Raw genomic sequence first — 21,012 nt, 5'->3', positions numbered from 1 at the left:
AGCTGTGAAAAGGACTATAAAAATTCCACAATGTTCTGACAATTTTGAGAGGTCTAAAATAATTTATAATTTAATTAATCTCCTGTTTTCTTAGTAATGTGTTTTAATTTTTTTATTCAGTGTTTATGAGAAAACTAATTATTAACTGTTTTTATCTGTTGATTTTTAATTGGAATGATCAGAAACAGACTGTTTAAATTGATCATTATATAAAAAAAGTTTCAACCACGTATGCATCCTGTAGCTTTCCTTCAAGTCTGCTCTTTCAGTGATTTTAAAGACTTCCTCTTTGTAGTGGATCCTAAAATTACCTCTTGAATATAATGTAGATATTTTTTACTAAATGCTCTGTTTAAAGAATCCATTATCAAATTAAAAAAAAAAAACTTACCTTTAACATAACAAACAGATATTTACTCAGTTTCCACAGCACATCAGCTGTTATTGAGTGGATGGTGGACACAAACCATTAAATGAAGAGTCACAGTCCCTTACCCTGTTGTGCTTACTTGTGTGTAAAATTTACAATCTAGAGGCAATAGACAATAATAATTAAAGCAATAGAAAGTTTGTTTAAATCCTGCTTCCCAAACTCATGGCTGAGTGGTTGTGGATAAGTGTCTTAAATTCCCTTAGCTTAGGTGTCCACAATAAAATGAAGATCATTTAGTGGATTAAATAAGTTAATATGAGCAAAGAAGTTACTAAGTTTCTGCTGTTTGGGTGGTGGTGTTTTCTTAATTACTGACCTAGACAATGAACATAATGCATTATTATGTGATTATATTTAAAGTTTGGGAGCACAAGGGTAGATGTCAGAGTGATCATTTTTGTTAAGGTATTCAGGGTAGATTTTGCTGGAAATGTGTCATTTAAGAAAAGAATTGATTGATGTGAGGCTATGGATATTGAGCGGAAGACTATTCTAGACAAAGGCAACAGCTCTTTGCAAATACCTGATTTCTGTTTGAGGAACAAGAAGGGAGACGCAATGATTGAAGCATGGTAAACCAGAGAAAAGATAGTAAGAGATATGGTTGTGGAGTTACTAAACCTGCAGATACTGCAGAGCCTTGTAGACCATTAAAAGACTATGGTTTTTAATGTCTCGGCATGTGGCTTCCCAGGAGGCTCAGTGATAAAGAATCTGTCTCCCAATGCAGGTGATAGGGGATTGACCACTACATCAGGAAGATCCCCAGGAGTAGGAAATGGCAACCCACTCCAGTCTTCTTGCCTGGGAAATCCCATGGACAGACGAGCCTCGTGTGTTATAGTTCATGGGCTTGCAGAAGAGTCAGACAGGACTTAGTGACAACAACATGTAACAGTGAAGGTGGGCTAATTTCAGGAAATTTAAGTTTGTTTCACATGTAAAAATCAACAACACAATGTGAGGTATAAATCATGCTCATCTCAAACCATAAATCATTTGATCATCTCAAAGTAGAAGGTAAGCATTTAATAAAACCCATTATCTAATTACACTTAATTGTAAGCCAGAATTAGAAGAGAATTTCATTAATCTGATTAAGGATTAAAAAATATAAAAAGAAGAACCTATAGTAAATATGTATGTGTGTGCATTATTCAGTTGTGACAACTATTTGTGACCCCATGAACTGTAGCCCACCAACCTCCTCTGTCCATGGAGTTCTCCAGGCAAGAATACTGGAGTGGGTTGCCAGTCCCTGCTCCAGGGGATCTTCCCAACCCAGGAATTGAAGCTGGGTCTCCTGCATTGCAGACAGACTCTTTACCATCTGAGCCACCAGGAAAGCCCCACAGTAAATATAGTAAATAGTGAAATATTGAATGTAATTCTCCTTTAACTCAATAAGACACAAAATATTCTTTGTTCAGTATTACAAGTCAGTAGTATTCTCTGACAGTACAATAAATATAAAACAAATAATGTCATATCTATTACAAAAGGGATAACATTTATTACTTGCATAGAAATTAGTATATTTATTATGAATAAATGAACACAAAGTCAATATGAAAATATACATTTAGATATAAAAACAATGATTCTTCATATTCAGCTTGCAAATTATAGTTAATGTAGCATCAAAATACCAAATATTGAAATCTAACAAAATAAATAAATCTAAAAATATGTGAAAAATCCTCAATCCTGCAATATGTTATAGAAATGGATTCTGGAAGATCTAAATAATTGGCATGTTTTACTGTATTCTTGAATTGGAAAACTATTATAATCCTATGTATTTTTTCCATAAATTGATGTATGAATTAAATGTAATCCCAATACAAATTTACTTAGCATATTGTAGTAAAATTGGCAAATTAATTCTAAGATTAATATGAAAAAAACAAAAAGAATAAATCACAACAAAATAACAAAAAAATAGAATTACACTTTCAAATACCATGACTTAAGAACTATAGAAATTAGAAGTCATAGGGATACAAATATAGATCAGTAGTATTAAAGAGAGATATGTGAAATAGTCTTAAATATTTATGAATGTTTGCCTTATTAAAAAATATGTGATCAGTGCACAAATAGTCGTTTCAATAACTGAAACTTGACAATTGGAAATTCCAAATTTTTTAATGAAATCTCTTTCTTCACAGTATTCACAGAACTAAATTAGAAGCATATTGCTGATTTAAAGTAGGATACAATACAATATTGTATTAAGAGATATCGTGAGGTTAAGGCAGGATATTATTAAAGCTGAAAACCCCAACATGTGTGTACAAATGCAAGTAATTCATTAAAGACAGAAATCATGATTCAAAAGTGACTTGGCAATCACAGTAGAGTCACTGCTGATTGAGGGCAGAACAGAAGCTGAAAAGCAATCTTTCAAAGAAACAGCTAAATTTCATGTACTTTATTTAGCAATGAAGTCATATTCAGGTGGTGGCAAAAGAACAGGAAAGGCAGAATAATCAAGGTTGGAAAGTATTGTTAAGCCAAAAAGAGTTGAAGGTGATAAACCAAGAACTATTGCTTAGGACTGTGTATTTAGGTGTAAAACTACTGATAGTATTTCTAAAACTTTCAGGATTCTTTGCATTCTAAACATGGAATTAGGGGTAGAAATGTTTTATTTGTTAGGAATTGATAGGTCTTTGATTTATAATTATTTTTAAAATTACACAGATATATTTTATGTAGTCCTTTTAATGGAACTTGTATCTCAAAAAAAGTATATGAGAGGCTTCATATACAGTCTGGATTCTCAGTTAAAGTTTGTTTTATTGGTGTTAATGTTTCAGCTGGTTTAGAATCTAGACCCTCTTCACCAAAACCAAAGTAAAAGGTTAAAATTCAAAGTGATTAATTTTGGAATCAGGTACTCTTCTAAATATATCAGCTAAACTCTTAGCATTCAACTTATCACATGCTATACAAAATATAAAATGTAAAATCGAGTTCGTTTCTTCTCACAGAATGTAAATATGTGTCATACAGTGTAAGTTGCTTTCAATGTTAGAAAATAAACTAAAATCAATGTTAATAGTATTATCTGTTTTAGGTTGTGTAGACTTTTTTTTAAGCTTGTTTGATTAAAAGGGAATTGATTCACTTGTCAAAATACCTTTGAGCCTATATGGTCAAATACATGATATTTATTGCTTATAATAACAGAGGGTTGATTATTCCTTGTCATTTCAGGAAAATAAAGTTTTACCAACATTTTTATCATTATTTATCCCTGGGTTGCGAAGATCTCCTGGAGAAGGGAGTGGCTACCCACTCCAGTATTCTGACCTGGAGAATTCCATGGACTGTATAGTCCATGGGGTTGCAAAGAGTCTAACGTGACTGGGTGACATTCACTTTCATGTTTGATGACAAAATAACCTCAGCATACTTTTTTAACTTAATTTTCTTTGACACCACTTTTGTGTGATAAATTTTAGTGGAACATAATGATATTTTTAAAGCATTTAATCTGAAATAAATGATGAAAATGTCATTATGGGAAGAGCTTTTTTCTAAATAACTCTTCCTTCTATTCTCTTTTTTCTTCATTTTTTCACTTGCTAGAATTGATCGTAGGAATTATATGACTTTATGTCTAATAGTGGACTTATAAAGGACTAAATTTTTTTTTTGAGTTTTTAACAACATTCATGTCTGCTGCAGCCTCAATCCTGTGGGGTTTGTGAGATATAGATCATGATTATGAGTTATACTATATGTGATAATACTATGTGAGTACTCAGTACATCCTGATTGGGATGTGAAAGTGTGCATTGATAGAGCTAGAGAGACCTCTTAACTTATACCTCTTTCATTAACTCTGCTAATACTTTTTTTTTTTTTGAGGTTTCTAACTGTTTAAAATCCTACATTGATATATATCAGTTTTGGTAAATATTTTCCTTCGCACCTCTCATTTTATATGTCTCACATTTGTATAACTCACCCAGAGATCTTACTCCACTTAGATGTCAACACTTTTATATAATTAATTAGACTGCTGGCTGGGCTTGATATATGTTTGTCTTTATTATTCTGGGTCACCAAACTTACCAGACTATTTAATTTGATTATTTACCCGGAACAATGAAATATCTATTAAGCCATTATATCTTCATAATCACCCCAGTTCCTACTGAGAATAGAACTGATGCCATAACAGTTTCTGTTTTTTTGTTTGTTTGTTTTTTTCATTTGGACTTCCCTAAAACTTAAACAGTTGCATTTTACCAGTTAAAGTAAATCATGGCCAAACCAAAAGGAACTACAAGATAGTGTTTCATTGAACTACAGGTTTCAGAGGAAAATATCCAAATTTAAAACCTAATTTTTCTACTGTATTTGTAATTCAATAGCTATTTCTTGAGCCTGTTGACAAATAAGATAAGATGAAACTTTATTTTTACCTATATTTTTATTGATTAAAAATCTTCCCTTCTGTTTATGTGTAGTCATCATCACATTCACTGTTTCAACTCTTGCTTTTTTCCTTTCTGCACTCATAACTGGGCAGCTTGTTTTATAATTTCTAGATAACCAAAATGAATCCTTTTTGTAATGTTTTCAATATTTGGGCTACCACTGAAACCATTTCTGGCCCTGCAGCAATTGAGAATGCAGTAGACTGTGTGGACCAGATTAACATTTGTGAGAACAACTATTCATCTTCAAAAATGATCTGCTGTGGAATCCACACATGTTTATGTATGGCTGAACCCCTGCTCTGTTACCGGAAACTATCACAATATCATTAATCCCAACGTTATATCATTATATCCCAAGACAATATAAAAAATTAAAAACAAAAACAAAAAAGATCCACTGTGTGTACCAACTTGCTACTGTAAATAGTAATATTCTGAACAATATCACCAAGAGGGCTAAGATTAGGACAGTATGTCTAGCTTGCTATCTTTATGCAGCTAACTTCTATCAAAGTCCACAGGAGTAAGAATGCCTTAACTTGGTTCTTTTCAAAGGACTTGCAGACTGCTTCATGAATTGACTTTTATCTTCCTTCTTTCACACTATAGGGCTCCCTTTCTGCTTATGAAGTGATTTGTTTTCTCTCAGAAAGATATGGGTTATTTTTATTGTAAATGAGGAATATTTTCCTGCTTTCAGTATCTGGTTAGATTGTTCTCATCAGGAGATACAGACTAGAGGTAAAATGAAGACAAAGACAAAAGAGTTAGTAGTTTTTGATACCTGCCATTGTAGGTGAACTTGAGAATTGGATGTGAGCAATAAGTAGAGGCTTCTTCTCTGCTGTCAGACACAATGGATTCTAGCTTGTGTGGTATAATGTACAAAGTGAAGGCACTTTTTCTTCAGTATAAACCATGAAAAATTAGCTTCAAGATACTAAATTTTTCAGCCTGTCTCATTTTGCCATTTCTTTAATGTATTAATGTTTCTCCAAAGGATTATATATAAATTATTTGCCATTGGGAATATAGTTCCAGAGTTACTCTGTAGTTCTTGATTAGGTTCTCAGAATTGTATTTAAGCTTTTCTTTTCTTTCATTTTGTGAAAGAAAAAGGGGGGGGGGAAGCATAGGCTAACTGACTTCTTTGAGTTCTGCTAAATGATTTGTTTCATTTGGGATTCTCAAATTATCAACCCCATTTGCAAGAGAACAATCTGATCATAGCTGTGCTGCTCTGCAGTTTAAATTAGAATTTTGGAAATCTGAGGATTTAAATTAAAGCTCATACCTAAGGTAACAGAAAACTCTCCACTCTACACTCAAAGAGAGAGTAATTATATATGAAAACCTGAAATTAGAAGCTGAAATTAGAGCTATATTCACTCAGTCCCAAAGAACAGCTATTTTTTCAGACCTCGTAATGAAATGATTCCAGGTAAGATAATATACATGCCAGAGCTATTCAGTGCCACGTTTGCTCAGCCCTTATTTTCTTTTCTCAAGTATATCGAATCCCTTTAACTACCTTTGTTGGTAAAAAATGCTTTAAACTATTTATAGATTACAATATTTGACAAAAGGGTTTTTCTTAAATTTAGAAAAAGAGGTAAAACGGGCCATGTTTAAATAAAATTTTCTTTTGGTTTTAATGTTCATATTAGCAAATACAAATAAGAATTAATGGGTGTCTCCAGTATAGTTCTTCCAGTAATAAGGAACATGATGCTTTAATTACAAAATATATATAATGTTCTTTGGTTAATGATAAATGATTTTATGATAGAGTATGCAGAGAATATGAAAACACTATCATGAAAATAATAAATGGCACTTACTGAGCCCTTGTTTTAAATCAGTGTGCTAACTATTTCACCAATATATCTCATAAAGCCTTGACAGAAGCTGTGATACGTATATTTATATATATACATATAAGCATATATATATAGCAAGCTTTTAGAATACCATACACACACACACACACACACACACACACCCATTTATTGGACATAAAATGATGACTTTCTTTAAATCACAAAGATAGATTTCCAGAGCTCAGATTCTTCATCTCTCTAATATAGTAAAATGTGTCACTTTTTATTTAGTTTTCTGAACACAGAAAAATCATTTTATTAAAATTATGTTGGTATATCTCTAGTACATTGATTTCATGTTTTATGTAATGCTGCTTTTACATTAGTGTGCAAACACATATACAATAGTATATGTATAAATAAAAACTGAAGAAATGAAAATTAATAAATTGAGTATGAGACCAAATTTAAACAGATCAACTGCAACCACATTTGGCAAGGCAGCAACTGCTAAAAACTAGCATAATCATAAGAAGTAATATTTTGATGTCATTAACAGTGATAAAGCCCATTGATGATTTTTATCAGTGATGAATCTGTCTAATCTGCCTTAAGTAATCCAGTGGGTTATCAAAGATCACAATGTATGTAAAGATTCACTGACATCTTTATACACACATACACACACACATATATAAAATAATTCTAGTGGAGTCAGTGATGTCTATATAAAAGCTTCACTAATCAAACTTTGGTATTCCCATACACTTTCTTGAGCAAGAAAGGGGGTTTGATTATATAGCTACTGTCCATTAAATTAGATATAGGGGTATAGAACTTGGTGTTTCCTACTTATAGACTTTATTTTTAACATCTTTATTGAGGTATAATTGAAATACAAAAAACTACACATATTTAATGTAACTTGAGTTTGACATATGCATAAACCTATGCACAAATTAATGAAAATTTCCATCACATAAAATCTTGTTCCTGCCCCACCTCCCACTTTTTTCTGTGGTAAAAACACATAAAATAAGATCTATTCTCTTACCAAATTCTTGAGTGTAAAATGTAGTGTTTTTAAGCACAGGTAGGATGTCACACAACAAATGTCTAGGACTTCTTCATGTAGCATACCTGAAATGTTATACCTCTTGAACAACAAGTTAGACGACTGAATATTATAAAAGCTTCCTTTACTGGAGTGAGTCACCTTATTAATTTACCATTCTCATGAGAAAAAAATCAAGGAGTAGGACTACATGTATTTTAGAATTATTCTTTAAAAAAATTTTTTTTGGTTGCACTGGGTTTTTGTTGCGCTGAGGATTACTTGAGATCCACTGTGCTATCAGGAAAGTCCTGGGATTATTCTTCATCTCTGTGTTTAGGTGCATAGGGAAAAAATCCTACAGTAATCATATAGAAGCTGTAAAATCCATTTATTTTTTGGCTTTAATTTAGAATTACAAGCTACTTTCTTTCCTTTGAACTATAGGAAGCATTTGCCAATTATCCTCCCAATTAAAAACATAAAAAGTGTCTTCTTCACACTGTATTAATATGAGAATATAAATTGGTATGACCTTTCTGGAAGGCAATTTGGTAATGAATATCAAAAGCCTTAAAAATGAGCAAGAAATAGTACTTCAGAAATATATCCTAAGGAAATAATTATGTGAATGAAAAGATCTACAAGAAATTTATTACAACAGTATTTGTAATAACAATAAATTGGAATTTTCCTAATTGATCAACAGCATGGGAAAATATGAATAAATGTAATTAAATATAATCTAGGCATTAGAAAGTATGTAAAATCCAATAATACCAAAAAATTGAGCTATAAAAATATCAAATCATGGTATTAAGCATATAATCAATTAAAGTTATGTATATATGAACACATGTCATATATTAGTCATTGCATTTGTACTCAAAGGCAAAAAATTGACAAAAAAGTAATTGAATCTAATATTCATCCAAGGAAGAAAATATGACAGAAAAAAAACTTAAGGTTTATGTATTCAAAATAATATTGAAAATAAGTTTTGATTGGAAATTATTAAAATATATATTAGTTAGGTGCTATGTGACATTAAGTTAATTGAAAAAGCAGAACTTTAAAAAATTTTTTTAGTAACTTGATCATTTCAGTGTCATTCTCTGTTTTATATATGGAACTATTACCAGGTTTACCTTTGGGGAGAATAAAAGTGGAAATAGCTTTTTAATTATTGTCGTTAGGCTAACAACCATTGAAGATGATATCTACTATTAAAGAAATGTTCTTAGACACTCCCCTCTTACTGGCAGCTGGGCACAATTTCACAGCCTTTCTTTATCATGCATAGTATCCTTCATGGAATAAAGTCTCTGCACACTGCCAATGCAACACCTCAATTGCCCTTGCCCCAGATTAAGCAGTTCCAAACTAAGAGAGCCAAGTTGAGAGGACCAATCAGTGGATGTGCCACTCAGAAAGTAGCCTGCCATAGTCACTACTTCAAGCTCCAGAGCCCTGTCTCAGGATTTGCCTAGGGGAAGTGGCATGCCATAAAATAGGTAGCTCCTAATCTCTTCCCACTGAAGAAGGAAATGGCAACTTACTCCAGTATTCTTGCCTGGAGAATCCCATGGACAGAGGAGCATAGCAGGCTACAGACCAAGGGTTCCCAAGAGTCGGATATGACTTAGAGACTAAACCATCAATCCAATCTCTTCCCAGGGCTTCCCAGATGGAGACAAAAGAGACACAGGTTTGATCCCTGGGTCAGGAAGATTCTCTGGAGAAAGGGCATGGCAACCCACTCCAGTATTCTTGCCTGGAGAATCCCATGGACAGAGGAGCCTGGGGGGCCACAGTCCATAGGGTCGCAAAGAGTAGGACACAACTGAGTCACTTAGTGCACACACACAATCTCTTCCCAAAGCAACGCCCTTTACTTCCCAGGGAATAAAAAGATATTCAAGCATAAAGACTTTCTAAAAACCCCGAGAGTTTGGGAAAAGGTAACTGGGAGGAGTTACATGGACTTTAATGAAGTCCAATGCTAAGCAGGCTAGTTTGCAGGATAGAATCATGTAATGTGACAGCTGCTGGGAGCAATCCTGCAGTCAGAATAGATGTCAACTACGGATTTAAGAGGCTCTTCCCTGGTGGCTCAGACAGTAAATGTCTCTGCCTACAATGTGGGAGACCAGGGTTCCATCCCTGGGTCGTGAAGATCCCCTGGAAAAGGAAATGGGAACCCACTCCAGTACTCTTGCCTGGAAAATCCCATGGACAGAGGAGCCTGATAGGCTACTGTCCATGGGGTCGCAAAGAGTCGGACACGACTGAGCGACTTCACTTCACTTATGGATTTAAGAAATTAATCCTTCAAGAGAACTAAAGTTTAATTGGATGAGTTTGTAGAGCAACCCATGCCCCAGGGCATTGCTGAAAACAACTGAGTTGTCTGCTTCTTCTTCAGATCAGTTCAGTTCAGTCACTCAGTCGTGTCCGACTCTTTGTGACCCCATGAATAGCAGCACGCCAGGCCTCCCTGTCCATCACAAACTCCCGGAGTTTACTCAAATTCATGCCCATTGAGTCAGTAATACCATCCAGCCATCTCATCCTCTGTCGATCACTTCTCCTCCTGCCCCCAATCCCTCCCAGCATCAGGGTCTTTTCCAATGAGTCAACTCTTCGCATCAGGTGGCCAAATATTGGAGTTTCAGCTTCAGCACCAGTCCTTCCAACGAACACCCAGGACTGCTCTCCTTTAGGATGGACTGGTTGGATCTCCTTGCAGTCCAAGGGACTCTCAACAGTCTTCTCCAACACCACAGTTCAAAAGCATCAATTCAAAAAGCACCAACTCTCACATCCATACATGACCACTGGAAAAACCATAGGCTTGACTAGACGGACCTTTGTTGGCAAAGTAATGTCTATGCTTTTTTATATGCTATCCAGGTTGGTCATAACTTTCCTTCCAAGGAGTAAGCATCTTTTAATTTCATGGCTGCAGTCACCATCTGCAGTGATTTTGGAGCCCCAAGAAATAAAGTCAGCCACTGTTTCCACTGTTTCCCCATCTATTTGCCATGAAGTGATGGGACCAGATGCCATGATCTTAGTTTTCTGAATGTTGAGCTTTAAGCCAACTTTTTCACTCTCCTCTTTCACTTTCATCAAGAGGCTTTTTAGTTCCTCTTCGCTTTCTGCCATAAGGGTGGTGTCATCTGCATATCTGAGGTTATTGATATTTCTCCCAGCAATCTTGATTCCAGCTTGTGCTTCTTCCAGCCCAGCGTTTCTCATGATGTACTCTGCATATAAGTTAAATAAGCAGGGTGACAATATACAGCCTTGATGTACTCCTTTTCCTATTTGAAACCAGTCTGTTGTGCCATGTCCAGTTCTAACTGTTGCTTTCTGACCTGCATACAGGTTTGTCAAGAGGCAGGTCAGGTGGTCTGGTATTCCCATCTCTTTCAGAATTTTCCACAGTTTATTGTGATCCACACAGTCAAGTGCTTTGGCATAGTCAATAAAGCAGAAATAGATGTTTTTCTGGAACTCCACTTCTCCTTAGTGGAGTTTAACAGCAGAGTGTGGTCAGGAAAAGAGAGAAAGAATGCTCCATCAATACCACTGTTACCGAGTCCAAGTTCACTCTGCTTATGGCATGACAGGCCAATGAATCTGAGAGCAAGGTATGAAGGTGAGTGGTACGGTATGACTTTATTCAGAAAGCTGGCTGACCAAGATGGCAGACTAATGTCTCAAAGTAACCATCCTGTCAGGGTTTGGATGCCAGGTTCTTTTATAGAGTCAGAGACCACTGTTACTCTGATACCAAAATTAGACACAGACATCACAAGAAAACCCTAGACACCAGTATGTTTTATCCACAACAAAATGCTAACAGTCAAATCCAGCAGTATACGGAAAGGACAGCCAAAACAAAACAAACAAACATAGAAAAAACTGACAAAGTGCCCCAGTAATTATATTATCCCTTAAACAGTTACGTTGCTTCTTCTCCCTTCATTATGACCTCCACACCTCATTCTCTTTCTAATATATAATTTAAATGTTAGTAGGAAGAAATGTGTGTGTTCATTTGTGTTTTTAAGTCTATATTTTCCCTAACCCCTGCTATTCAATTTCTCCTCATCTCCTTCGATTCAGTTATACAACTGAGTAGGTTATACAACTGAGTAGTACCTATCAGTCGCTCCAAGTTCTGAAGTTTCCTTCACTTTGCTTTCTCCATGTGTACATGCCTTATAAAATTTCTCTGTAGTCTGAAAAGCCTGTTAAATGAAATTATAATGGGATCAATATATGTAATTTTAAATTTAATAGACACATTGACAATAAGTAAAAATTATTTTAATATATATTTTATGTAAACCAAGACTCCAAATTACCATTTGACATATAAAACAATTAATGAGGTCCAAATGTTATATTTATATATATATATGTATTTTTCATATTAGGTATTTCAAATGTCATATTTTACACTTGCAGCAGATAGTAATTTGTATTGGCCATATTTCAAGTTTGTAAAGTCATGTGTGGTTTGCCCAAAAGTCAGGAGCAAGTCAGATGTTTAATATACTAATGGGGTGAAAAATACGTTACTCTGTTTTGAGAAGGAACTACCTTCTTTTGAATGGAATTTTATATTAGTTTTTAAATCCTGAAATGTGTTTTACCTTGATCTTCTCATGAATGTTCCCTCTGTAGCTAACACTACAAAAGATTGATACTTTGAGCAGATAAAAGAGAATGTCATGTATTTTAAAATGCAAAAAGAACATTATATTAGTAATTTTCACATTATCAATGTTAGTAAGTGCTAGCCATGTGCACTATACAGATTTAAACCATTTAAGATAACATTTTTGTGCATTTAGGAATTGGATGCTAGAAAGAGCAGTAAGAAATGATTTTAGATTAGACATTGCTAAGTTTCTGATTCCTTTCATATTTTCTCATACTGGTGATGATTTAATATATTTAACAACATTCTTAAACATGGAAAAATTGTGTATGTGTGTGTGTGTGCATAAAAACTCAAGGCATAGACATGGACATTCATTTATTGTTGAATTGCATAAGTACAGTTGGCCCACTCCCTTCTCTATTAATCAATTAGTGTATATGCTTTATATGAGTTAACTGAAGACAAGAGCGATATCATTTTCAAAGTCAAAGTCATTTAATTATTCTTAATATGCTTAATTAAGTCAAAATTTCTTACCATCTGCACGATATTCATTATACAACCAAATCAAAGGACCCAGGATAGGTCTATGGTGTCTCTCAAATTAATTTCAGATAAAAACAGTCATCACATTATTACTAACTTGCTGCACAAAGTCAGCACTATGTATTAACTAGCTTAGATTTAATCATTAAACATTAAAGCACTTTTTGTTGTTGTCAAGGATGAAAGAAAATAAATGAGAAATCAAGGTTATTGGAAATTAATTGAAGCCAACAAGATTGGGAGAAGATAACTAGAGCAGAGTGATAGTATACCTGAATATAGACTTTCCGAAACAATGGGAGTTGAAGTTGTTATAGAAGAGTAGGAGGGGCTACAATAACTAGAAGCTGGTGTGTGTACTTCTCTTTTATTTTAGCTTCCACATTTTATCTCACATGAGAAAGGTAAAAGCAGACATCCAGGAGTTGGCCTAACAGTGAGAGCTAAGCTTCAAGTTCTCCTTTTAAATGTTAATAACTTCATAGAACATCAACATCAATTAAGGGCACACTGTGGGCACAAAGTTTGTCTACATACAGAAATCAGCAACAAACATACTGTGCAAATTGCAGAAACACCAAATATACGCCATCAGATCTGAAAAGAGTGGCTGATGCTTCTTTACCTATATTTTCAGCTTCATGCTAATCTTTTCTCCTTCTATATAAAAGTTCATTAAGGGGGGAAAGAAGATGGCGACAGAGCAGGTAGACGTGGAGTACATCTCTCTCCATGGATACATCAGGAATACACCTTCAGACACAGAAGAGCATGAAGAAAACCAACTGAGAATGGACAGGAGTACCTGACCAGTGGAAAAGAATATATAGAACCATGCAAAAACTCAGCAGGATGAAAGAACTAGGGGGAGAAACAGGAGTGTTAGTAGCACTGGACCTGCCCTCAGTGGGTAGGGGAACTGTAGCAGCAGTCCGATCCCCACATCGGGGCAATTGTTCGAGTCAGAGGAGAAACATTTAAGGCTGAGAGTAAAACAGCTGATCTGTGGCAGCCTAAATGGAATGAGAATCAGACAGTCCTTGCCACAGCCATACAGACCCCAGACAGGGACGCAGATCTCCTGGAAGGTGCAGAAGCTGGCAGCTGAAGTTTAGGGATTGTGGAGCAATCCCAGGGCGAGGGCTGCTGTTGACTGTGGAGAAACGGATCAAGGGGATGTGAGGGAGAAGACTGTGGTGGGAAATGCCTATGGAGGAAAGCCGGGCAGCCATGGAAGCAAGATGATACTGCTGAGTCATGCGTAGGGGGTGGGGCCATCACCATAGCCTCTCTCTCCCCACACATAAGCATCTGCAGCTGAAAAATAAAGAGACTAGCCCATCAAATGCCTGATACACTGAACTAAAGAGTAGGACCCCACCCAGGGTGCCCCTTTAAGTGCCTGAAATGCCAATCTACAGAGTAGGACCCCAGCCAGGGTGGCCCCCTCCATGTGCCTGATCGGCCAAACAACAGTAAAGGACCCCAGGCAAGGGAGCCCTCTAAGTGCTGAACAGGCGGAGTAGGAGAAAGACTGGCCAAAGAGGCCTCTGATCGCCGGCTACAACAGACTCAAAAGAAGACTCAGATAGGGCCATGACTCCTGAGGCAGTCTGTGTCCCTGCAGACTTGGCGTTGTGAGGTTCCCTGCAAGCTAAGCAGCTGCACCATCTTCATGCTCAACACTCACTAGGGCAGAGATGCCATAGGCAAAAAATATCTTGCATCTATGTGCATAGGGTTGTTTCCATCGTGTCCAATTCATTGCAACCCTGTAGACTGTGGTCTGTCAGGCTTCTCTGCCAGGGGTTCTCCGGTCAAGAATACTGGGGTGTATTTGCCAATACTGGTTGCCCTACCCTTCTAGAGCAGTGTATTTCCTGCTGCCCTAGCCGCCAACTCCCCTGAGTACCTGGTGCTGCCAGAACCCCTGCGACCCAAACAGCTACACCACCTCCACGCCTGGCCTCACAGGGGAAAACTGAAGTCCACCAGGGCAGCGACCCCAGTGGACGACCCACATGCAGAGGTGGAAATAAAACCACAGGTGAAACCCAGCTGCAGTGTGGCTAAGGAAGAAAACCCAAAACCCTCCCACCAGCTGTACAAGCTGCAGATTAAATCCACACGATCAACTAGGCAGACTCTGTGTTTATGGAATATATAAAAGGATGTTGTGAGCGCCCACAAAAGAAAATGCACTAGCTCTGATAGCTGTGGACATTGGAGGCAAGAACACACAGGAGTAGGACCAGATTAGAATCTGAGCTGCCCCCATAACAAGTCCAGAGAAAGCAGTGTTGGAGGGCATCCTAGGGAGGTGAGGTGGACTGTGACTCCCAGCGAGGGAAAGGACTCTGGCAGCAGTGAGTCAAGAAAAACACTTATTATTCTTATGTTTTGACTTGTTTTGTAGATTCTTTTGTATTTTTTCTTTTTTTCTTTCCTTTCTTCCCCCCTCCATTGTAGTTGTCGATTTCATTGGCACAAGGAAATCTAATTAAGATTTTGAGCTTTTTTTTTCCTTCCCTCAGTCACATATTTTATTGTTGTTATATACCTCTGCCTCTACATTGAGCTTTTGTAGTTCTATTGTTGTTATAAATCTCTGCCTCTACATTGAGCTTTTGCAGTTCTTTGGAGTTCTTTTTTTCCCCCCTATTTATTTTAGTTTTTCTTTTTTTTTTTTTTTTAATCTATTATAATTTTTTTTCCTACATTTATTCCTTTGTTTGCTTTTCCTACTGTTCTTTTCCCCTTGCAGTTAATCTTTAATGTATATAAATCTTCTTTACTTACCTCTATTTAACTCTGCATATCTATTCTTTCTTTCCTTTCCTCTCAACATTTTGTTAGTTTTATTTTCATTATTTTCTTCCCCAATTGGCACCTTGCTTTAGTTTTGTTTTCTAGTTTGTGCTTTAATTAGTTTTGTTCTTAACTGGAAGATATAATTTTTGGTTTCCTTTGTTCACCAGGTCAATCTATTGTACTTTACTTTTGTTGGACTGTTTTGATTTTACATATGGGTGTATATGTATATGTGTATATTCAGTCACACTTTTTAGTGTTGTTATAAACCTCTGTCTCTACATTGGACTTTTGCAGTTATGTGGAGTTTTTCCTTTTTTCTTTCTTCTTTTTATTTCGCTTTTTTTCTTTTCATAATTTTAATTTTTAAAACTTATTATATTTTTTCTATGTTTATTCCTTTGTTTTCCTTTCCTACTGTTCTTTTCACCTTGCAGTTAATCTTTAACATATATAAATCTTCTTCATCTACCCCTATTTAACTTTACATAGCTATTCCTTCTTCCTTTACTTTCTTCCCTTTCCTTTCAAAATATGTGTTAGTTTTGTTTTCATTGCTTTATTCCCCACATGGCACATTGCTTTAGTTTTGTTTTCCAGGTTGTGCTTTAGTTAGTTTTGTTCTTAACTGGTAAATATAATTTTTTATTTCCTTTGTTTGCCAGGTCAATCTATTGTACTTTATTTCAGTTGAACTGTTTTGACTTTGATTATGGGTGCATATGTTTATGTATATACTCCATTATTTTAATTATTATTTGCCTGATTTTGTAACTGCCATTTCTCTGGGGTTCATCTTTGGTTTTTCATTTGTGGCTATTTGTTTTTATCTCACTTAATGCCATGACAAACCACTTGTGGAATCTTTGTTCCTGACCAGGGATCAAGCCCTGAGCCTTTGGAGTGGGAGCACTGACTCCAAGACCCTAGACTACCAGAGAACTAACCCTAGGGAGTGTGAAAGAGTGAGAACTCACACAAAGGAAACTACATGAATAAAAGACCCAACATCACCCAACCACCAGTAGCACCCTGTGCAGGACACCTCATCTAAACAACAAACAAAACAAAAATACAAACCCAATTGTCAGCAGACAGGAGTGCCACCTCGCTCAGCCTTGGCCATGAGAGGAAAAGCAAGCAAACAAACAAACAAACACAACAACAACAGCTCAACATGAATCTCACCCTATCTGAAGCTTATACAAACCACTGGATCAAGCTTAGGAGGGCAGAAACCAAAAGGAAGAAAGAACTGAAGTCTGTGAAAAGGAGACCTCAAACACAATAAGTTAAAAAAAGAATAATGAAAAGGCAGAGAAAAACTACACAAATTAAGAAACAAACTAGAAACACAGAAGTCCAAATAAATGAAGAGAAAACAGGCAAACTTCATGAAAAAGAATTCAGAATAATGATAGTAGAGATTATCAAAAACCTTGAAAACAAATTGGAGAAAATGCAAGAATCAATTAACAAAGATCTAGAAGACTTAAAGAATAAACATACAGAGACAACACAATTAATGAAATTAAAAATGCTCTAAAAGGAATGAAAACAGCAGAATAACTGAAGCAGAAGAACACATCAGTGAACTGGAAGATAAAATGGTGGAAATCACTTTTGAAATGCAGAACAAAGTAAAAAGAATGAAAAGAACTGAGGACTGTCTCAGAGACCTCAGGGACAATATCAAATGCATCATTTGAATTATAGGGGTCCCAGAAGAAGAAGAGAAAAAGAAAGGGTGTGAGAAAAATTTTGAATAGATTGTAGTTGAAAATTTCCCCAAAATGGAAAAGGCTATAAAGTCATTTAAGTCCAAGAGGCACAAAAAGTCCCATACAGGATAAACCCAAGGAAAAACATGCCAAAACACATACTAATCAAACTAGCAAAGACTAAACACAAAGAAAGAATATTAAAAGCAGCAAGGGAGAAGCTGTAACATACAAGGGAAACCCCATATGCTCAACAGCTGATCTTTCAGCAGAAGCTCTGCAGGCCAGAAGGGAATGGCAGGATATATTTAAAGTACTGAAAGGGGAAAATTCTACAACCAAGATTACTGTATCCGTCAAGGATCTCTTTCAAAATTGATGGAGAATAAAAAACTTTTCAGAGAAGCAAAAGTTAAGAGAATTCAGTACCAGCAAACCACCTTTACAACAAAGGGTCTTATATTGTCAAGAAATAAAAGAGAAGGAAAAAGATCTATAAAATCAACTCCAAATCAACACCAACGCACAGATCATCAAAACAGAAAACTAATAATGAAACACGTCTTTAATGATACATTATATGAGATGGATCTCATTGATATCTTCAGGATATTCCATCCAAATGCAGAAGAATACATCATCTTCTCAAGTGCACATGGGACATTCTCCAGGATAGACAACATCTTGGGTCACAAATCAAACCTCAGTAAATTTTTAAAAATGGAAATCATATCAAGTATCTTCTCTGACCACAATGTTATGAGACTAGATATCAATTACAAGAAAAAAAAAAACTGTAAGAAACACAAACACATGGAGGTTAAACACATTTCTCAATAACCAGCAGGTTACTGAAGAAATCAAAAGAGAAATTAAAAAAAATTCTAGAAACAAATGACAATGAAAACACAACAACTCAAAACCTATGGGATGTAGCAAACCAGTTCTAAGAGGGACATTTATAGCAATACAATCCTACCTCAAGAAACAAGTTCAGTTCAGTTCAGTCACTCAGTCGTGTCTGACTCTTTGCAACCCCATGAACTGCAGCATGCCAGGCCTTTCTGTCCATCACCAAATCCCGGAGTCCACCCAAACCCATGTCCATTGAGTCGATAATGCCATCCAGCCATCTCTTCCTCTGTCGTCCTCTTTTCCTCCTGCCCCCAATCTTTCCCAGCATCAGGGTCTTTTCCAATGAGTCAGCTCTCTGCATCAGGTGGCCAAAGTATTGGAGTTTCAGCTTCAACATCAGTCCTTCCAATGAACACCCAGGACTGATCTCCTTTAGGATGGATAAGAAACAAGAAAAACATCAAATAAGCAACCTAAATTTACACCTAAAACAACTGGAAAAAGAAGCACACACACACACAAAAAAAACACTAAGATTAGTGGAAGGAAAGAAATTATAAAGATCTGAGAAGAAAGAAATGAAACAACAGTAAATTTAGTAAAACTAAAAGCAGGTTCTTTGAGAAGATAAACAAAATTGACAAATCTTTAGACAGACTCATAAAGAAAAAGAGAGAGGAATCAAATCAACAAAATTAGAAATGAAAAAGAGGAGATTACAACAGACAATGCAGAAATACAAAGGATTATAAGGGACTATTATGATCAGCTATATGGCAATAAAATGGATAACCTGGAAGAAATGGACGGATTCTTAGGAAAGTTCAATCTTCCAAGACCAAACCAGGAAGAGATAGAAATTATTAACAACCTAGTTACAAGCACTGAAATTGAAGCTGTGATCAAAAATCTCCCCAAAAAACTACCAACAACAACAACAAAAAAAACAGGACCAGATGGCATAACAGGAGAATTCTATCACACATTTACAGAAGAGTTAATGCCTATCTTTCTAAAACTCTTTCAAAAAACTGCAGAGGAAGGAACACTTCCAGGCTCATTCTATGAGGCCACTATCACCTGGACACCAAAACCAGACAAAGACAACACCAAAGAAGAAAACTACAGGCCAATATCACTGATGAACATAGATGCAAAACTCCTCAAAAAATTTTTAGGAAAGAATTCAAATTCAAATCAAAAAGCTCACACACCATGATCAAGTTGGGTTTATTCCAGAGATGCAAAGATTCTTCAGTATATGCAAACTAATCAATGTGATAAACCATATTAACAAACTAAAAGATAAAAACCATATGATAATCTCAATAGATGCAGAAAAGGCCTTTGATAAAATTCAGCACCCATTTATGATTAAAACGCTTCAAAAAAATGGGCATAGAAAGAACCTACCTCAACATAGTAAAGGCCACATATGATGAACCTACAGCAAACATTATTCTCAATGGTGAAAAACTGAAAGCATTCCCCCTAAGATCAGGAACAAGACAAAGGTGTTCACTTTCACCACTATTATTCAACATAGTTCTAAAAGTCCTAGCTACAGCAATCAGAGAAGAAAAAGAAATAAAAAGAATTCAGATTGGAAAAGAAGAAGTAAAGCTCTCACTGTTTACAAATGACATGATACTGTACATAGAAAACCCTAAAAATAGTATCAGAAAATTATTAGAGCTAATCAGTGAATTTAGCAAAGTTGCAGGATACAAAATCAATACACAGAAATCACTTGCATTTCTATATACTAACAATGAAAAATCAGAAAGAGAAATTAAGGAGTCAATCCCAATCATCATTGCAACAAAAAGAATTAAGTATCTAGGAATGAACTTACCTAAGGGGAAAGAAAAAGAACTGAACACAGGAAATAATAAGATACTAATGAAAGAAATCAAAGATGACATAAACAGATGGAGAGATATTCTGTGTTCCAGGGTATGAAAAATCCGTATTGTGAAAGTGACTATACTACCTACCAAATGCAATCTACAGAGTCAGTGCAATCCTTATCAAATTACCAATGGCATTTTTTACAGAACTAGAACAAAAAATTTCACATTTCATATGGAAACACAAAAGACCCCGAATAGCCAAAGCAGTCTTGAGAAAGAAGAATGGAGCTGGAGGAATCAACCTTCCTGACTTCAGATTATACTACAAAGCCACAGTCATCAAGACAGTATGGTACTGGCACAAAAACATAAATATAGACCCATGAAACAAGATAGAAAGCCCAGAAATAAACCCGTGCACCTATGGGTACCTTATTTTTGACAAAGGAGGCAAGAATATACAATGGGGAAAGACAGCCTCTTCAATAAATGGTGCTGGGAAAACTGGACAGCTACATGTAAAAGAACGAAATTAGAACACTTTAAGAAGATACACAAAGATAAACTCAAAATGGATTGAAGACCTAAATGTAAGACCAGAAACTATAAAACTCTTAGAGGAAAACACAGGCAGAACACATGATGACATAAATCAAAGCAAGATCCTCTATGACCCACCCTCCTAGAGTAATGGAAATAAAAACAAAAGTAAACAAGTCAGACCTGATTAAACTGAAAAACTTTCGCAAAGCAAAGGAATCTATAAGTAAGGTGAAAAGACAAC

The sequence above is a fragment of the Cervus canadensis genome, chromosome 1 (genome assembly GCF_019320065.1).
Source record: "Cervus canadensis isolate Bull #8, Minnesota chromosome 1, ASM1932006v1, whole genome shotgun sequence".
NCBI classification, from domain to species: domain Eukaryota; kingdom Metazoa; phylum Chordata; class Mammalia; order Artiodactyla; family Cervidae; genus Cervus; species Cervus canadensis.
The sequence above is the reverse complement of the archived record's forward strand: the minus strand, read 5'-3'. Positions refer to the sequence as shown.